The following is a 16,214-nucleotide window of genomic DNA, read 5'->3' as shown; positions in this document are numbered from 1 at the left end:
GAAGCATTTGCAACAATCTTCAACTAGGAGTGCCGAGTGGATGATCTATTTTGGTCTCCTTCTGAGGTCCCCAGCATTAGTGATGCCAGTCTTCAGCCAATTTGATTCACTCCACGTGATATCAAGAAACAGCTGAAGGCACTGGATACTGCAAAGTTTATGGGCCCTGACAATATTTCGGCAATAATACTGAAGACTTGTGCTCCAGAACCTGCCGCGCCCCTTGCCAAGTTGTTCTAGTACAGCTACAACACTGGCATCTACCTGGCAATGTGGAAAACTGCCCAGGTATGCCTTGTCCACAAAAAACAGGACAAATCCAACTCGCCCTATCAGTCTACTCTCAATCACCAGCAAAGTGTCATCGATGGGGCTATCAAGCGGCACTTACTTAGAAATAAGCTGCTCACTGACGCTCAGTTTGGGTTCCACCAAAGCCACTCAGCTCCTGACCTAATTACAGCCTTAGTCCAAGTATGGACAAAAGACCTGAATGCAAGAGATGAGGTGAAAGTGACTGCCCTTGACATCAAAGCAGCATTTGACTGGGTGGCATCAAGGAGCCCCAGCAAAACTGGAGTCAATGGGAATCGGGGGGAAAGCTCTCCATTGGTTGGAGTCATACCTAGCACAAAGAAAGATGATTGTGGTTGTTGGAGGCCAATCATCTCAGTCCCAGGGCATCACTGCAGGATGTCCTCAGGGTAGTGCCCTAGGCCCAACCATCTTCAGCTGCTTCATCAATGACCTACTCTTCATCATAAGGTCAGAAGTGGGGATGTTCACTGATGATTGCACAATGTTCAGCACCATTCGTGAGTCCTCAGATACTGAAGCAGTCCATGTCCAAATGCAGCAAGTCCTGGACAACATTCAGGAATGGGCTTATAATTGGCAAGTAACTATCACGCCACACAAGTGCCAGACAATGACTATCTCCAACAAGAGAGTATCCAACCATCTCCCCATGACATTCAATGGCATTACCTTCGCTGACTCCCCCACTATCAACATCCTGGGGGCACCATTGACTAAAAACTGAACTGGAACAGCCATGTAAATGTGTCTCCAGAAGCAGGTCAGAGGCTGGGAATTCTGTGGAGAGTAACTCTCCTCCTGACTCCCCAAAGCCTGTCCACCATTCACAAGGCACAAGTCATGAATGTGATGGAATACTCTCCACTTGCCTGGATGAGTGCAGCTCCAACAACACTCAAAAATCTCAAAACCATCCAGGTCAAAGCAGCCCGCTTGATTGGCACCCAATCCACACTTTCAACTTGGACTCCCTCCATCACTGATGCACTGTGGCAACAGTCTCTACCCTCTACAAAATGCACTGCAGCAACTTGCCAAAGCTCCTTCGATTGCACTTTTCAAACCTGTGACCTTTACCACCTAGAAGGACAAGAGCAGCAGCTGTATAGGAACACCACCACCTGCATGTTTCCCTCTAAGCCATAAACCACCCTCACTTGGGTATCGCCGTTCCTTCATTGTCGATGGGGCAAAATCCTGGAATCCCTAACAGAATTGTGGGTTGCCTACACCACAGGGACTACAGTGATGGAAGAAGGAAGCTCACCACCACCTTCTCAAGGGCAATTAAGGATGGGCAATAAATATTGGCCTACGTGATGCCGACATCTGTTGAAAGAATAAATAAAACATCTGGAGGGGAGAATGATCAGGTCTCAGTCTAAAGGGGAGAGAGATCAGGTCAGTCTGGAGGGAAGAGAGATCAGGTCTCAGTCTGGAGGGGAGAGAGATCATCTCAGTCTGGAGGGGAGAGAGATCAGGTCTCAGTCTGGAGGGGAGAGAGATCAGGTCAGTCTGGAGGGGAGAGAGGTCAGGTCTCAGTCTGGAGGGGAGAGATCAGGTTTCAGTCTGGAGGAGAGAGAGAGATCAGGTCTCAGTCTGGAGGGGAGAGAGATCGGATTTCAGTCTGGAGGGGAGAGAAATCAGGTTTCAGTCTGGAGGGGAGAGAGATCAGGTCTCAGTCTAAAGGGGAGAAAGATCATTTCCCACTCTGGAGGGGAGAGAAATCATTTCAGTCTGGAGGGGAGAGAGATCAGGTCTTAGTCTGGAGAGGAGAGATATCAGGTCTCAGTCTGGAGGGGAGAGAGATAGGGTTTCAGTCTGGAGGCGAGAGAGATCGGGTCTCAGTCTGGATGGGAGAGAGGTTGGCCCTCAGTCTGAAAGGGACAGAGACCAGGGCTGGATTTTCACTGAGTCAAAAAGACTCTGCAGATCTTTAAAAATGGCAGCCTGGACCTGGATGTGGAAGTCCCACCCCTATTTCTGACATCCATTTATTGCCAGTAGGGGAGAGGAGCTGAGGCGTGATTCAAACAGATGGGAAACCCAAATTTAGCAAGACCATTTGAACTCAGTACTGAATTCAAACAGACCTCATTTTGGCTGTAGCAAGGACCTTAAACCCCATTATGGGAATCACAAATCAATGGAGTAGATGTAAATACTCTTGAAGGGTGGTAAGGTGGTAAGCATAGTTATCATGATTTGAAATTTTTTTAAATGCCCCACTTTTAAAACTTTAAAAAGACACAGGCTGCAGCTATCAGTGAGAGTTAAAAAAAATTGCTGGACTGTTTTGATTGACAGGCATAGGTTAGAAAAAAAAAGTAGCATCTGGTCCTACAGTTTCAGTACATCTCTTTGTTGACATTTCCCCAAGGATTGTCATTATGAATGCTTGGCTGAATTTCAAAAGTTAAAATTAACTCAGTTGTGGTTCTGAGTTCAGAGTTTAAAGAGTCTATTAAAGGATTAGCTGATATGGCATCTTAATAAAAGTTTTTTAAAAAGAGATTAACCATTTTAGGAGATTGAAAAGCTTTGAATTGGTTTTATGAATGTGTGTTTTTTCACTATCAGGTTTTAGGACTGAAAATTGTTTTACATTGTTCAAAGTTTATATCTTTTCTCTCTACATGGCTCCTGGGGTCTGCCCATAGTGGACACTAGGTGAATGGCTATGGAGGTGGCATGGGGTTTAAAGGACCATGGAACTTGGTGGGGTCATGAGTTGACATCGAGGTGGCATGGAGGTTTTGAGGCACCATGGCAGGTGGGTTGGGGAGTGATGGGGGTGACTTTGCATGGAGGGTATAGGGGGACCATGGGGGTGGGTGGCATGAATTGACATTGAGTTGTCATGGAGGGTATGAGGGGTCATGTGGGCTGGGTAGGGTTGAGGCTGTGTGAGGGGTGAGGGCTAGAGGGCCTAACAACTTCTAAAACAACTGGGGCAAGGCCCCAGAGAACTGAGGTGTGACTTCTATCTATCAGCAGATTTCTCCCTTATGACAATCAGCACTCTCAGTGATGGCACTCGCATCACCCCCTGCCCTGTGGCCACTATGCTCTGCTCCTGGGGTCAGTGGGCCCAACTTGATCCTGCACCAATCCTCCAGAGCGAAAATCGTGCATTTCAGGGTACTTATTATTAAGGCAGATCTGGTGAGTCGGGAAATTCTACTCATCTCGGAAGCCAAAATCCAATCACGGGTCTCAAGCAAGAGGAAGAGAGAATTGAGTCTCAGTCTGAGTGCTAGGGATGCAGCCAGATAGTTTGGTGGGTGTGGGATGCGGAGTCCCATGGTTTTTTAATGTGAAGTCGGGAAGAGTAATCCTGCTGCAGGTCGTCAATGAACATTGATTTGGCTTGTTGTCCTTGTGTTGTCTTCTGGCTGGATGAGGTTTCCCTTACTCTGTGAGGGATTGGACATTGTCTGTATTACGTTTTTGTTGTAAACATTCAATTACAACTATTTACATCCAAGATCTCATGGTCTCATTATTCTCTGGACACATACTGTTCCGTATCTTGCTCCCTTGCAGTTTCCTGGTCACCTGACCCTGATGTAATGATTACATTTTATTAACATCGTTGTCTAATTAACATAATCATTGATCCTTTACTCTACAAGCATTATCCCAATATAACCACTGGGATTGTGAGCCAAGGAATTTCAGTCCCCACTTTCGCTCTCACCAATGATGTTAGAAATATGCCTTGAGCAGTGCTGATTATTTAGATTGTTGACTGTGAAAGTGTCCTTTAAATAAAGTACTGCAGTGTTTCATCAAACTTTAAGTCCTAACTCAGGTGGTTTTATTTAAATAAACTGTATTAGGGATCTTTCTTAGCTTTGATCATAACCTGTAATGAAAATTGTCACTACTGGGCTGGCATGTTGGCCCACAGCAGCAAGATATTGAGATTGCAGTGGCATGCACATCTGGAAAATGATTCTCACATCTGCATCTTTGTTTTTAAAGCAATGTACTGACAGTTTTTTTGTTGTAAATGCAGTGATATCTTTGGCTTGTTGAGTTGTGAAAAATGGTAATACATGATACCATAGAAACACAGGCCCTTGTAGATCATGTTTGAAAAGGCCATGCTGAACTGCAGCTTATTCATATAAATAGTTACACGCCGTTTCATTCTGCTCTGAGCAAATGTAAGCTGACACCTGAGGACTGAGTTTGCACGTGCAGCATTGGTAGCTGGTGAAACAGACTGATTATTATTAACTGCAGATGGACGCTCATCCATTTACAAGTAGCTGTGCTTATACTGCTGCTCATTTCCTGCCTCATTAGAGAGCTAAAAGGCTTGATGACATCTGTTTCTAGCATTGTTAACTGTTACAAAAAGTTTCTAACTGTATATTGAACCTCTGAGTGCACACAAGGAAGTCATTCAGAATTGTTCAATAAACAAATTGTTGGTAGCAGCAGATGAAGTACAGAATGTTCGTAAAAAATTATTGGAAATATTACTCTTGACAACTAAATGGTTTTTTTTCTAATAAATGATATTGTTCCAATGTGTCACCTATAAAGCAGCAAAGTCCTAAATTGTATCGATGGTTCAGAAAAGAAAGACTACAATTTAACTCAGGCGGTTTGATGACATCAAAATCTATAAAAAGAAAAGTTCAAGTAGTTTTATGGGCCTTAATGGACTTCAATTTGAAGGGATGTGATCTTTATTCAAGGGGATAAAGGGAGTTTAGGACACACATTTTGTTTGCCAAGCACGTGTTGCAATGACAGATTCCAGGCTAGTATTATAAAACAATCTTTTGCATGAAGCCATACCGATAGAAATGACTTATGTGGGCTTATTACCTCTCTGCTTCTCCCACCTGAAAGACAGTGCTGCATGATTTCATCCCAAAACGTTTAATTTGGTATAGAATATCCTATAACAACAACTTTCATTTATGAAGCACCTTTAACATTATAAAAACGTCCAAAACAGTCACAGAAACATAACCAGTCATTGACAGCTGCGAGTAAGGTACCGTGTGCCAAAAACCTTGCTGTTTCTAACTCACTGAAAAATTAACTGTAATTAGAATAGGCTGTAGTGAATGTGACAGAGAATCAGAATTGTGCCTGTTAAATTACAAGTGTCTCAGAAAATAAAATGTAGTACTCATTTCAAAATTCAGGTTGAAGAAATACATGTTCAGTTCAAGTGAAACATAAAGGCCTAGATGTTACAGTAGTAATGGCAATGAAACTGTTGGCATTGCCATCATTACTCACCTGCAACTGACAGCAACTTCTGACGTTCGTGGAAAATGTGAGGTTGTCCACTTTGGCAGGAAGAATAGACTTAATTAGACTTAGATTTAGTTTCTCCGGTCCCATGTGGGACATTGGGCAGCAATAATCCGCCACTGGCCCCAAACCATCGTGATTTCTTTTGCTGCAGCCCAGGTGGTGTCCCAGTCTTGAAAGTCCGAATTAAATGTACTTCACCAGGTCTTCTTTGGTCAGCTCCATCTTCTTTTTCCATCTGGTGGTGTCCATTCTACTGCCGCTCTGGCAGGGCCTATGTCCATGAGGTGAAATATGTGTCCGTTCAATCTCCTCTCCATCATAATGTCTTGCAGGCATTTCTTTGTTGGTATTGTTGTCTCTCATTGTGACACCCAGAATCTTATGTAGGCAACGCTGGTGAAAGACTAGACAACTTTGCTGTTCTCTTGCATGTCCTGTTGGCATAGATTGCAGTTGGTACTACTACAGACATGTAGAGTCACTGCTTCCAGGCCATGTTGATGGTGCTGGATGCCCAGACCATGTAGAGCCCCTGGAAGACTGATGCTGCTTTACCGATTTCTTGTGTGGACGTCAATCTCTACATCACCCTCCCTGGAAATTTTCTATCTTAGGTAGGGGAAGTGATTGATGTTCTCAATGTTCTGTTGCACAATGTTGATGGGGGTGGTGGGGGGGGGGGGCATATTGCCATCCAGTTGTCATTATCTTGGTCTTCTCATTGCTGATACGTAGACAAACCTTGGCGCTGCTACTCTTTTAGACTGGTGGCCATGTCTTGGAGCACATAGGATTCTTCAGTCAGCAAGGCAATGTCTGCGAAATCCAGGCCCGTCAATTGGTGGTGTTGCCACGGGATACCAAATTCTGCACACACCATTGCCTTTCTCACAATGAAAATCGATAACCACGAGGATAAGAAATGGGGAGGATACATAGCCTTGCAGTACTTCTGTGATGATGTTGAAGGAGTTTGTCGTGGCCAAGCTGGTCTTGATGCAGCAGCTACAATCGCGATTTAAGGCTTTCAAGATATTAATATACCACTCTGGGATGCTGTATTGTCTTGTGATGTACTAGAGTGACTGCCAATTTGATATTATTAAAAGCCTTCTTGAAATCAATTAAGCTGATAACAAGTGGCTTCTGATGCTCTAGGCTTTGCCCTGTGATGTTTCTGAGCATAAAGATCTACTCGCAGTATGACCTGCCACCCCAGAAACTTGCCTGTTCTCCACGAAGGGTACCATCTACTTCAGCTTTCAATCTGTTGAGGAACACTGTGCTGAAGACCTTGCCAGGTACTGACAGCATGTTATGCCCCTCCAGTTGCTGCAGTTGCTGAAGTTTCCTTTCTTTGACAGCTTGACTCCTCACCTTCAGTGATCCGGGACGTCATCCAGTTTTGTTGAACAGGTCCGTGAGCTCTGCTGTGACAGTGTTTTTTCCACATTTCAATAACTTGCTGGTATCTTGTCAATCCCAGGTGCTTTGTTGTTCTTCAGGCTCTTATTCCACTTCAGGGTGTTGTAATGTCTTGTGATGTACCGGATCTGATCTGGCAATTTCTCCCAGGTTGATGTGCAGCTGTTGAGGTGCAATGCTGTCATTGATCTCTGGGGCTAGGCTGGTTGAGGATCTCCTGAAAGCATTCCACCCACCTTGCTTCCTGCTTCTTATCCATCAATAGCGTCCTACCACCCTTGCCCTTGCTTGGTACATTGGTGTGGCTAATTCCACCAGTCAGTTCCCATATGATCCTGTGCAGTGTCTTACAGTCATTCCTTCTTGCTGCTTCTTGTATCTCTCTGCCTTTTAATTCTATCCATCCTCGTTTGTTCCTCCTGCAGCTCTTCTTCACGGCTTTAACCAGTGTTCTGTACTTCTCATTATTGTCTTGTCTTTGCCCATTGTTCTTTTCCTGGTCCCTCTTGATCTTTGTCTGCTTTCTTTCATCAATCAACTTCCAAATCAGGTCAGTGATTCTTCGTTGCTTCCTCTCCTTCACCCAATAGTGACTTCTGCACTCTCCTTAATCCTTCTTTAGAAGATTTCCCACTCCCTGACTTCATTAGTACTTTGAATCTGTTGGAGAGGACCAGCTGGAAACTGTCTGACATGTCCTGTCCTTCAGATTTTCTGTGGCAAGTGGCCTTTGTGACTTCTGATTGTTGCCTTCTTCAGCTTCAGGTGAATCTTGCCTAACACAAGGTGGTGGTCTGATCCTACATCAGCACCTTGCAGGGATGTCCTCCATCTGCTGCTGATGCATATATTGTCAACCTCATGTCTTTTTGTGGACGTCCTTCTATTTCAAGGTGATATTCCCAATGCTGAGCCCATTACTGTTGCAGAAGGCCAGCAGACACTCACCATTTCCACTGAGCATGCTTGCTGGAAGAATAGAAAAGCAGAATATTATTTAAATGGAGGGAGTCTGCAGAATGCTGTAGTACAGAATGTTCTGAGTATCCTTGCACATGAATCACAAAATGTTAGCATACTTGTACAGCAATTAATTAAGAAGGCAAATGGAATATTTGTCCTTCTTGCAAGAGGGATGGAGTATAAAAGTAGGAAAATCTTGCTTCAACTGTACTGAACATTTATGAGACCAAACTGGGAATACTGTGTATAGTTTTGGTCTCTTTACTTAAGGAGGGATATCCTTGCATTGGAAGCAGTTCAGAGAAGGCTCACTAGGCTGATTCTTAGGATGGAGGGGTTGTCTTAAGAGGAAAGGTTGAATAGGTTGGATCAATACCCACTGAAGTTTAGAGGAAAGAGAGGTGAACTTATTGAAACATATAGAATTCTGAGGGGGCTTGACAGTGTAGATGCTGAGAAGGTGTTTCCTCTTGCGGGGGAATCTAGAATGAGGGGGCATAGTTTAAAAATAAGGGGTCACCCATTTCAAACAAAGATAGGGAGGAATTTCTTCTCTCAGAGGGTAGTTAGTCTTTAGAATTCTCTTCCCTGGAGAGCAGTGGAGGCTGGATCATTGAATATATTCAAGGCTGAGTTAGACAGATTTTTGATTTACAAGTGCCTTGAAGGTAATAGTGGGCAGGTAGAAAAGTGGAGTTAAGGCCACAATCAGATCAGTTATGATCTTATCAAATGTTGGATCAGGCTTGAGGGGCCGAATGGCCTGTGCCTGCTCTTCTTTCTTACGATCTTATGATTAGAACTACTCACTGTTTCAGCGGAGGGGCAACAATGTCCCAGGAAATTATGGAGTGGCATAACTAATGGTGTAAGACTCTTAGATTATAATTTCCTCTTTCTTTCGCAATGTGAGATGGGCCCTGCAACATAAATGTACCAGTACTTTTATGCAAGCCTACAGGAAACTCCTGCCCAATATGTTAATGGATGTCCTGTGACATTGTGCACTGAAAATTAGAGCATATGATATGTTGTAAGGGCAAAACCATTATACAATGTAGTGCACAATATAATATTCAGCTTTTAAACAGGACCAATTAAACTTCCTACCTCCCTTTAATGCCACATGACATATATGCTTGAACTAGTTTTATCCTCATGAAACTGAAGATGAATTCCTATTAAGAACGTTCTTTGGGTTACTAGAGGATAACTATTCCCTATAGATTGGCAACTGTTTCTATCTATAAGAAATTTGATATATTGAAGCGTGGGTCTGAAGTATGATAGGTGGACTGATGGGCATATATTTTTTGTAAAAATATATCTATAACATACTGCAAAGAGTGAGAGGTCACATCATTATAATGGCATTGCATCAGTAGGTAGCAGTTGAGACCAACATTAATTGGGGGCTTCCCTTAACATTATGTGACCTTCAATCAACTGCCGTTAATCTAGATTTTAGAGTTTACGCTGCAATTCACAATATTTACCACCGAGTGGTGCTGTACCAGTATGTTTGCCGGAGCATGGCAGACATCTTGCTAAAAGTGAGTAAATCTAAATATTGTTCACTTTATCCAGCCAGCCGAGAAAAATAATGTATGATCTCCACTATCATCTAACTTTTCTGAACAAGGTAGATGAATCACGGCCTTGTGCTGCTTTGGCACAATCACTCCGCTGAACCAGGCCCCTATTTTCCTGCTGGTCCTCCTGGACCTGGGCCTGACAACCCTCACGAAATTTGACCCAACAGCTTTTGTGCAGTTTTCCAGTTGCTGCAATTTAAGGCAATGGACATTCCCGATCTGGGCCCAATGCTTCACTTGAATCCCTGCTCAATGGTCATAGGCACCTCTCCTGTTGACTTCACACATGGTCTCCCTAAATCCATACCCAATGGCCCATTGCAGCATTTCCTACTAGGTCCTGCCAGACTTACCCTGACAGCCTGTCTGTATGTCTCCCAGAAGTTGTTTTGGGATCGACTGATTCTGTGGCTGTCACACCACCTAAAGCTTTGTACAGCAATTAGCACACCTCTTTGGATGGATTTTTTGCTCCTTGGCCCAAAGGTCTTCTTGAACTCCAGCCTGATGATTCATGACAATATTACACAGCTGGCAACTGGACGTTGATCATGAGAGAAAAAGTAATGTCAACCCCATTCATATCATCTTTATACAAAATCTTATTGTTCTACTTAATAATTGCCATTACACAATGATCTAATATCTGAGTAATTCCTTCAAACAAGTTTAAAAAGGTCATCTTGCCATTAGTAAGCATTATAAACTCCTTTGGTTGGCACATGTTCGTGTTTATTATTGGCAGAAACTACATTGTGCAATATAAATAACAAATGGGACAATGTAATCCCTCTGCCAGCTATTTTAACAAAGACATTAAATGGTCTAAAATAAATGAGTTTATGTCTTCATTAATATAGCTATCACAGGAATTTTATGCAAATATGTTAATTGATTTGTTAATAGTACTGTTAATAGTCATTTGGTAGTACAGAACTTGATTATTTCTGAAAAAGAGACATACTGTCGAAACCTTTTGTCTTGCATTAATCAGGCCAGAATTGCAAGAATACTGAATCTCAAAGGGAACAATAATTTATACTACATGAGAAAAAGGTGCTGATTGGCTGGCAAGTAGACTCTGATTGGTAGAGGCATTGCCATGGGGAATGTACCTGGGAACAGTTAACTGCCAAGCTTTTATTTAAATTCAAATCAGGCAAGTCGACTCTGATTGGTCAAAGCATTGCCATAGCGAATGAACCAGGGAATGCCTGTCCCCATGCTTTTGTTTAGTTGAAAAAGGCACAATGCGTGGGCATGCTCTTTCTGTTTGCAAAGGACACAGCCCTATGTGTGTATATATGTAGTTTCTAGCATACATAAGTGAACCTCACTCTGAGCCCAACTGAATCTTAAATTGGTTATTTGTGTAATTCTTAGCACAATTGGGGGTGTTTAGGAAGTGTTGACTAATCGCAGAATCACATCTAATGTTGGACACTATGTTCTGAGTTTTGCAAGCACGGGCTGGTTGAGTATGGTTGGAACTTTGCTTGTTGGAAATAGCTGAAGGGATGGGCTGTTGATACGATCCACCAGTCGTTGGGATGTACGGCCTACATAACTGGCATCACACTGGCACTGAAATTCATACACCACATTACTTATTTGTGTGGTGAGCAGAACGTCCTTTAGGCTTGACGGCAACAACCTGTTATTGGAGAATACCATAAGAACATAAGATAGAAGGAGCAGGAGTATGCCATTCGGCCCCTCAGGCCTGCCTCACCATTCAATAGCATCATGGCTGATCTGCCCCAGACCTTAACTCCTCTTTCGTGCCAGCTCCTCATAGCCCTTAGCTCCCCGATATTTCAAAAATCTATCTACATCCTCTTTAAATACTTTCAGTGATCAACTCTCCAAGGTAGGGAATTCCAGACATTTACTACCCTCTGAGAGAAGAAATTCCTTAGCATCTTAGTTTTAAATGAGTGTCCTCTTATTGTGTAACTATGTCCCCTAGTCAAGATTCCCCCACTGGTGGAAACATCTTCTCAACTTCTACCCTTTCACTCCCCCTCAGAATCTTGTCCATTTCAATAAGGTCACCCCTCATTCTTCTAACTCTAATGAATAAAGGCCTAACTTGTTTAACCATTCTTGATAAGTAAACCCCTTTATCCCAGAATCAGCCTAGTGAATCTCTTTTGATCTGCCTCCAATGCCAGTGTATCATTTCTTAAATACAGGGACCAAGACTGTACACAGTGCTCCTGATGCAGCCTCACCAACACCCTGTTCAGTTGTAACAAGACTTCTGTATTTTTAACTCCAACTCCATAGCAATACAGGCCAAAATTCCATTTGGCTTTTTAATTACTTGCTACACCTACATGCTAACTTTTGTGTTTCGTGCACAAGAACGATCCCATCCCTCCCACTTGTACTGCTACGCATAATAGCAGATTGAAATGGCTATCTTCACCTGTTGCGCAAATTTTCAAGACACCTTACCCTTCCAGGGTAAATCTGAGGTAGAATAGGCACTTTTCAGGACCAAACAAAGCAGCCTTAGGCCCATTCATGAGCCAACAATGATGAAATCAGGGTAGCCATTATCCTGCAAGGTAGCTTTGATGCGCCCTATTTCAGCATCAAGCTTGCACGGTGAGGAAATGCCTCAGGCCTTCCAAGGTTGCCGATAAGGCCAACTTATAGTGTGTGGAACTATAGGAATCCCAACATGTATATTGACCAATGAAGGTGACATGCGGTAGACTGTGGTAGAGAATCCATTGGAAGATTTCTTAGGGAAGAATTTTCAGTTCAGCGACTGGGGGCGGGGCCCACTCACCAACACATACAATGATGCACAGTGACGTTGCGCAGGCATCCTGACGTCACCGCGCGTCCCAACATCACCGCGCGTTATTTAGATTTTCAGTTTGGCGGGCGCACAGCCGAGTCGGCCTATTAAAGCCATTAAGAACGTAATTAAAGTAGTTAAGAATGCTGTCCGTCCAATCTTAATGTTGGCGGGCAGGTGAAGAACCCAGGCGGCCTTCACATTTTTAATGAAACCTCATTCACGGGCAGGATGAGGTTTCATGAAGGGTTTATTAATTAAGTAAAAAATTTTCAAACATTTGATAAACATGTCCTAGCTCATGTGACGCTGTCACACAAGGGGACATGTCTAAATAACTTTTCTCTGTCTTTCTTAAAAACTTTCATTCAACTCCGTGCCTCAGGGAGATTTCTGTGCTCTTTCGCGCGCATGCGTGAAAGTGCGCAGGCCCCGACTCAGGGAATCCCCACCCCACCTGCAGAGGGAGCGCTCAGTGCTTCTGGGCGCAAGTCACGTTGGGCGGTAAAATGGCTGCGCGGCCCTGATTGGGGGCGCTGTTCAGGTTCGCGCCTGCCCCCGCACAACACCCCCCACACCCCCCCTGACGAAGGGAAATTTCTGCCCTTAATTAGCATGTCAAGGAAAGGGAATTCATTTGACTGCTCCATTTCAAAGGTGAATCTCAACGTAAGATGGAGTCCATTAAGGCGTGTAAGGAAATTCTTACATGCAGCTGCAGATTCAAATATAGCGAACATATAATTTATGTATCAGAAATATGCAAGGTGTAGGAGGTTAGGTGTCATTCCATTGACCCCCATTCCATTCTATTAATATTGTACAATGCAGTATTTATTGTTTGTGCCTGCTCCAACTATTTTTTCAAAGCGCAGCGAAGAAGAAAATTGAGTAAAATCTCCAGATTGTACATTTCTAGTGTGCAATTCAGTCATTGAACTTTGCAGCAACATGTCTGGACATAATCAGATAAGCAGGATATCTCATCCGTTGCTGTGAATGAAAGCAGCTGAAGACTCATAACTCACCAGTGCCCCAGGCTCGAGTTATCCATGACCGTCATTCACATTAGTGTCTAAGCACCTGGAATTTTTTGACGTAGGTGGTGCTTTCTGTTTATCGTCTGTGTCAAAATCTAGAAATAATCATGTTTGACTAGAATTGTCAAATGCCATATATTGCTGCAGACTGGATTTTATTAACTATGAAATTATCAGTCAAAACATCTTCAATGTTCCATTTTTCTTCAGATGACCAGAGTGCATTTTTCCAGAGTTGCTATTGTGTTCTATCATTGGGACATGCAGCCTATAGCAGTGCACCCATTTTGCGCACACAAACATCCAATATGGTGGGCGATGTGCACATTTTCATGATGGCATTGGAAGTGCGCCTTCCATCACATTGGAGAAGACCCAAAAAATGGGGCAATTAGGGCCATTGCCTGAATCAGGTGTTAAACTCTTTGCAAATACAAATAGGAGGTCTAACACCTGATTGAAGCTGCATGCAACTTAACCAATAGTTCTTAAAGGGACCACTGGAGCTTGCCACCAAAAAAGGTACTTTTAAATACATATCTGAATGTGGAGCTCGGCAAACCAGGAGTAAGGCCTGAGACCCAATATCTGGTGTGCCTTGAGCCTCCTAATGCAGGAATTGTTTCCTGTGCCCAGCTTGTGCTAGCCTACCAATGAGAAACAATTTCTTGGCCACTTCTTAGGGAATGACTATGATAGATGCTGTATAAATATTCACAGTATTCACACCTTCACAAATGTCCCTTGGTGTGTTTTTGGTGGATTGTGTACATGCAGGTCTTGCAGCTCAATAAGATTGGTGGTTCACTCACTGAGAGTGTTAGAATTATGAGCCATTTTCATTGCAATAATGATTTGCAGCAGAAATGCTTTTGATTCCTAGCAGTCTGAATATTTTTAGTTAAATTGTAAAGTGGGTTTTAGAGCCCAGGGTGGAGTGGGAACCAACTGTGCAATCTTGAGCAATGCAACCTTTGAGAACTTGTTTTTACAACATGCATTTTCTGGTCAAAGATGGTATGTGGAGGCAGCATGTGGAGAGCTCCATGTATCTCTGGGTTTGAGCAATGATGACATGCAAACTACAGGCACTCTATCCGGCACCTGTTTATATTTCCTACTATTAATGCTTTGTCTCTGGCAGTGTAGGGAAAAGCAATACACAGGCCCACCACCACTCTTACTATCATCACATTCTACCAATAAAGACTGGCAGGGAAATGGGCATGTTGGACATATAGAATTCCCCACCATACCCTTCAGATCATCAGAAAAATCACAATAACTTAATGCAAATAATAAAGTTTTAAAAATGTGCTTATCTGGCACTTCCTGACACCACAGTCAGAGCCACAAAACTTGTTGGGCACATTACAAAGCATACCTAATCAATGATAACCCATTTTATTTAAAGGAGACCACATCCAAGGCCCGAATTTAACAGCCCCGTCAGGGCAGGGGTGGAGCAAAAAAATGTGATGAGCCATTCTAAACTCCATTGACTTCAGTGGGAATGTAAAATCCTGCTGTTAGAAAACTCCATCACAAATTGCAATTTTTCCATATTGTGTTAAAATGAAAATCTTCTGCTCAACCACTAATCTCTACTATTTCATAGTTCCAGTAGATTTGTAGCCTGTTTCTTGCTGTTACTGTTTATGCTCCTTTTTTTTACCTACAGAAACAACATTTTACAGAACAGGAATATCTGCAAGCAGCATTTCTTTAATACATTCTAATGAAAATTCTGAGTGTTTCTTAATGTGTTATTTATTTGCCATTACAGATTTTCTTATTGGAGATAGTTGTGTTTAATGGAAGACAAGGTACTTCATCATTAACCACCTACTGACATGTCAAAGCCGTAAAAGGAACTGCGAGAATACTGGGGACAAGGTATGAAACTATAATTATTTATTAATTACTTAGAAAGATATATAGAACATTCAAAAGTGCAGTCAACCTCAAATATAGCAGTTAGATATGAAATGTAGGCAATGATAACTCGAATTATATAAAGATGCTGGATCATGCTGTCATTTGCGAGTACTTTTATTTTAGAATGACTTCGAAAATATTTGTTAACTTTTCACCAGAGTTGATTTTCTATTTGGATGCCAGTTTCAGAATGATCAACCTGAAACCTAAAAATAGACATAGTGAAAATAAAGCTTGAATAGTGGTAAACCCAATACTTCTTGTTCAGTCTACAGTGCAGAATAGTGTAACTTAAAAGCAACAGCAGCCTCATTAATTCTGCACTGATAGAGTGTAGATACTAAGAAATGTTTCCTGCTAAATATTTATTTCTTTATTTCTTTTTTCTGAGTGCTTTTAAGAAGAAGTGTAATAGAAAGGTTTTCCGCAGATAGCTTGATGGCTTTGTTTAAGCATTAGGATGCTTATAAAGGAAAGCACTCAGCTAAAGTGATGTGTAGGTGTTTGAGAAGGTGACAATTTAACAGGATTATCAACTCTATCTGTACTGCTTTGAATTAATTTATTTGTCTTTACATTTGGAGACATATGTCTGTCATTGCAGTGAGTGATGTTTACAGGACTTTTCAATTGTATGCCTGTGAGAATCTTCCTGTTCAATGACTGCATGGCATTTAAATTGTTCGTTGTTCCATATATTCCATATATTTTTCCTCTCATGGAAGATAACTTCAAGGTTCCTAGGAGGAACAGCAGTTTAAGTTTCTGTTTATTCCAATTTGTCCACAAAGCTCAGTCCATTAACTCAACATCTTAGAATAATCTTATCACCATAGT

The 16,214-nt window shown here is 42.4% G+C and overlaps 1 protein-coding gene across 3 annotated transcripts in view; it reads left to right on the top strand.

The window, feature by feature from the left end:
- The window catches only part of sulf1 (sulfatase 1), a 421,690-nt gene that overhangs the window by 24,709 nt on the left and 380,767 nt on the right, over positions 1-16,214 (top strand). For all 3 annotated transcript variants that reach the window (XM_041189449.1, XM_041189450.1, XM_041189448.1), the window contains exon 2: positions 15,226-15,335. The gene's annotated coding sequence lies outside the window, so the exon portion shown is untranslated. The remainder of the gene's footprint in view (positions 1-15,225; positions 15,336-16,214) is intronic.

This window comes from Carcharodon carcharias, chromosome 6 (genome assembly GCF_017639515.1).
Source record: "Carcharodon carcharias isolate sCarCar2 chromosome 6, sCarCar2.pri, whole genome shotgun sequence".
Classification (NCBI taxonomy): Eukaryota; Metazoa; Chordata; class Chondrichthyes; order Lamniformes; family Lamnidae; genus Carcharodon; species Carcharodon carcharias.
Note: the sequence above shows the minus strand (reverse complement) of the source record. Positions and strands in the feature narration are given on the sequence as shown.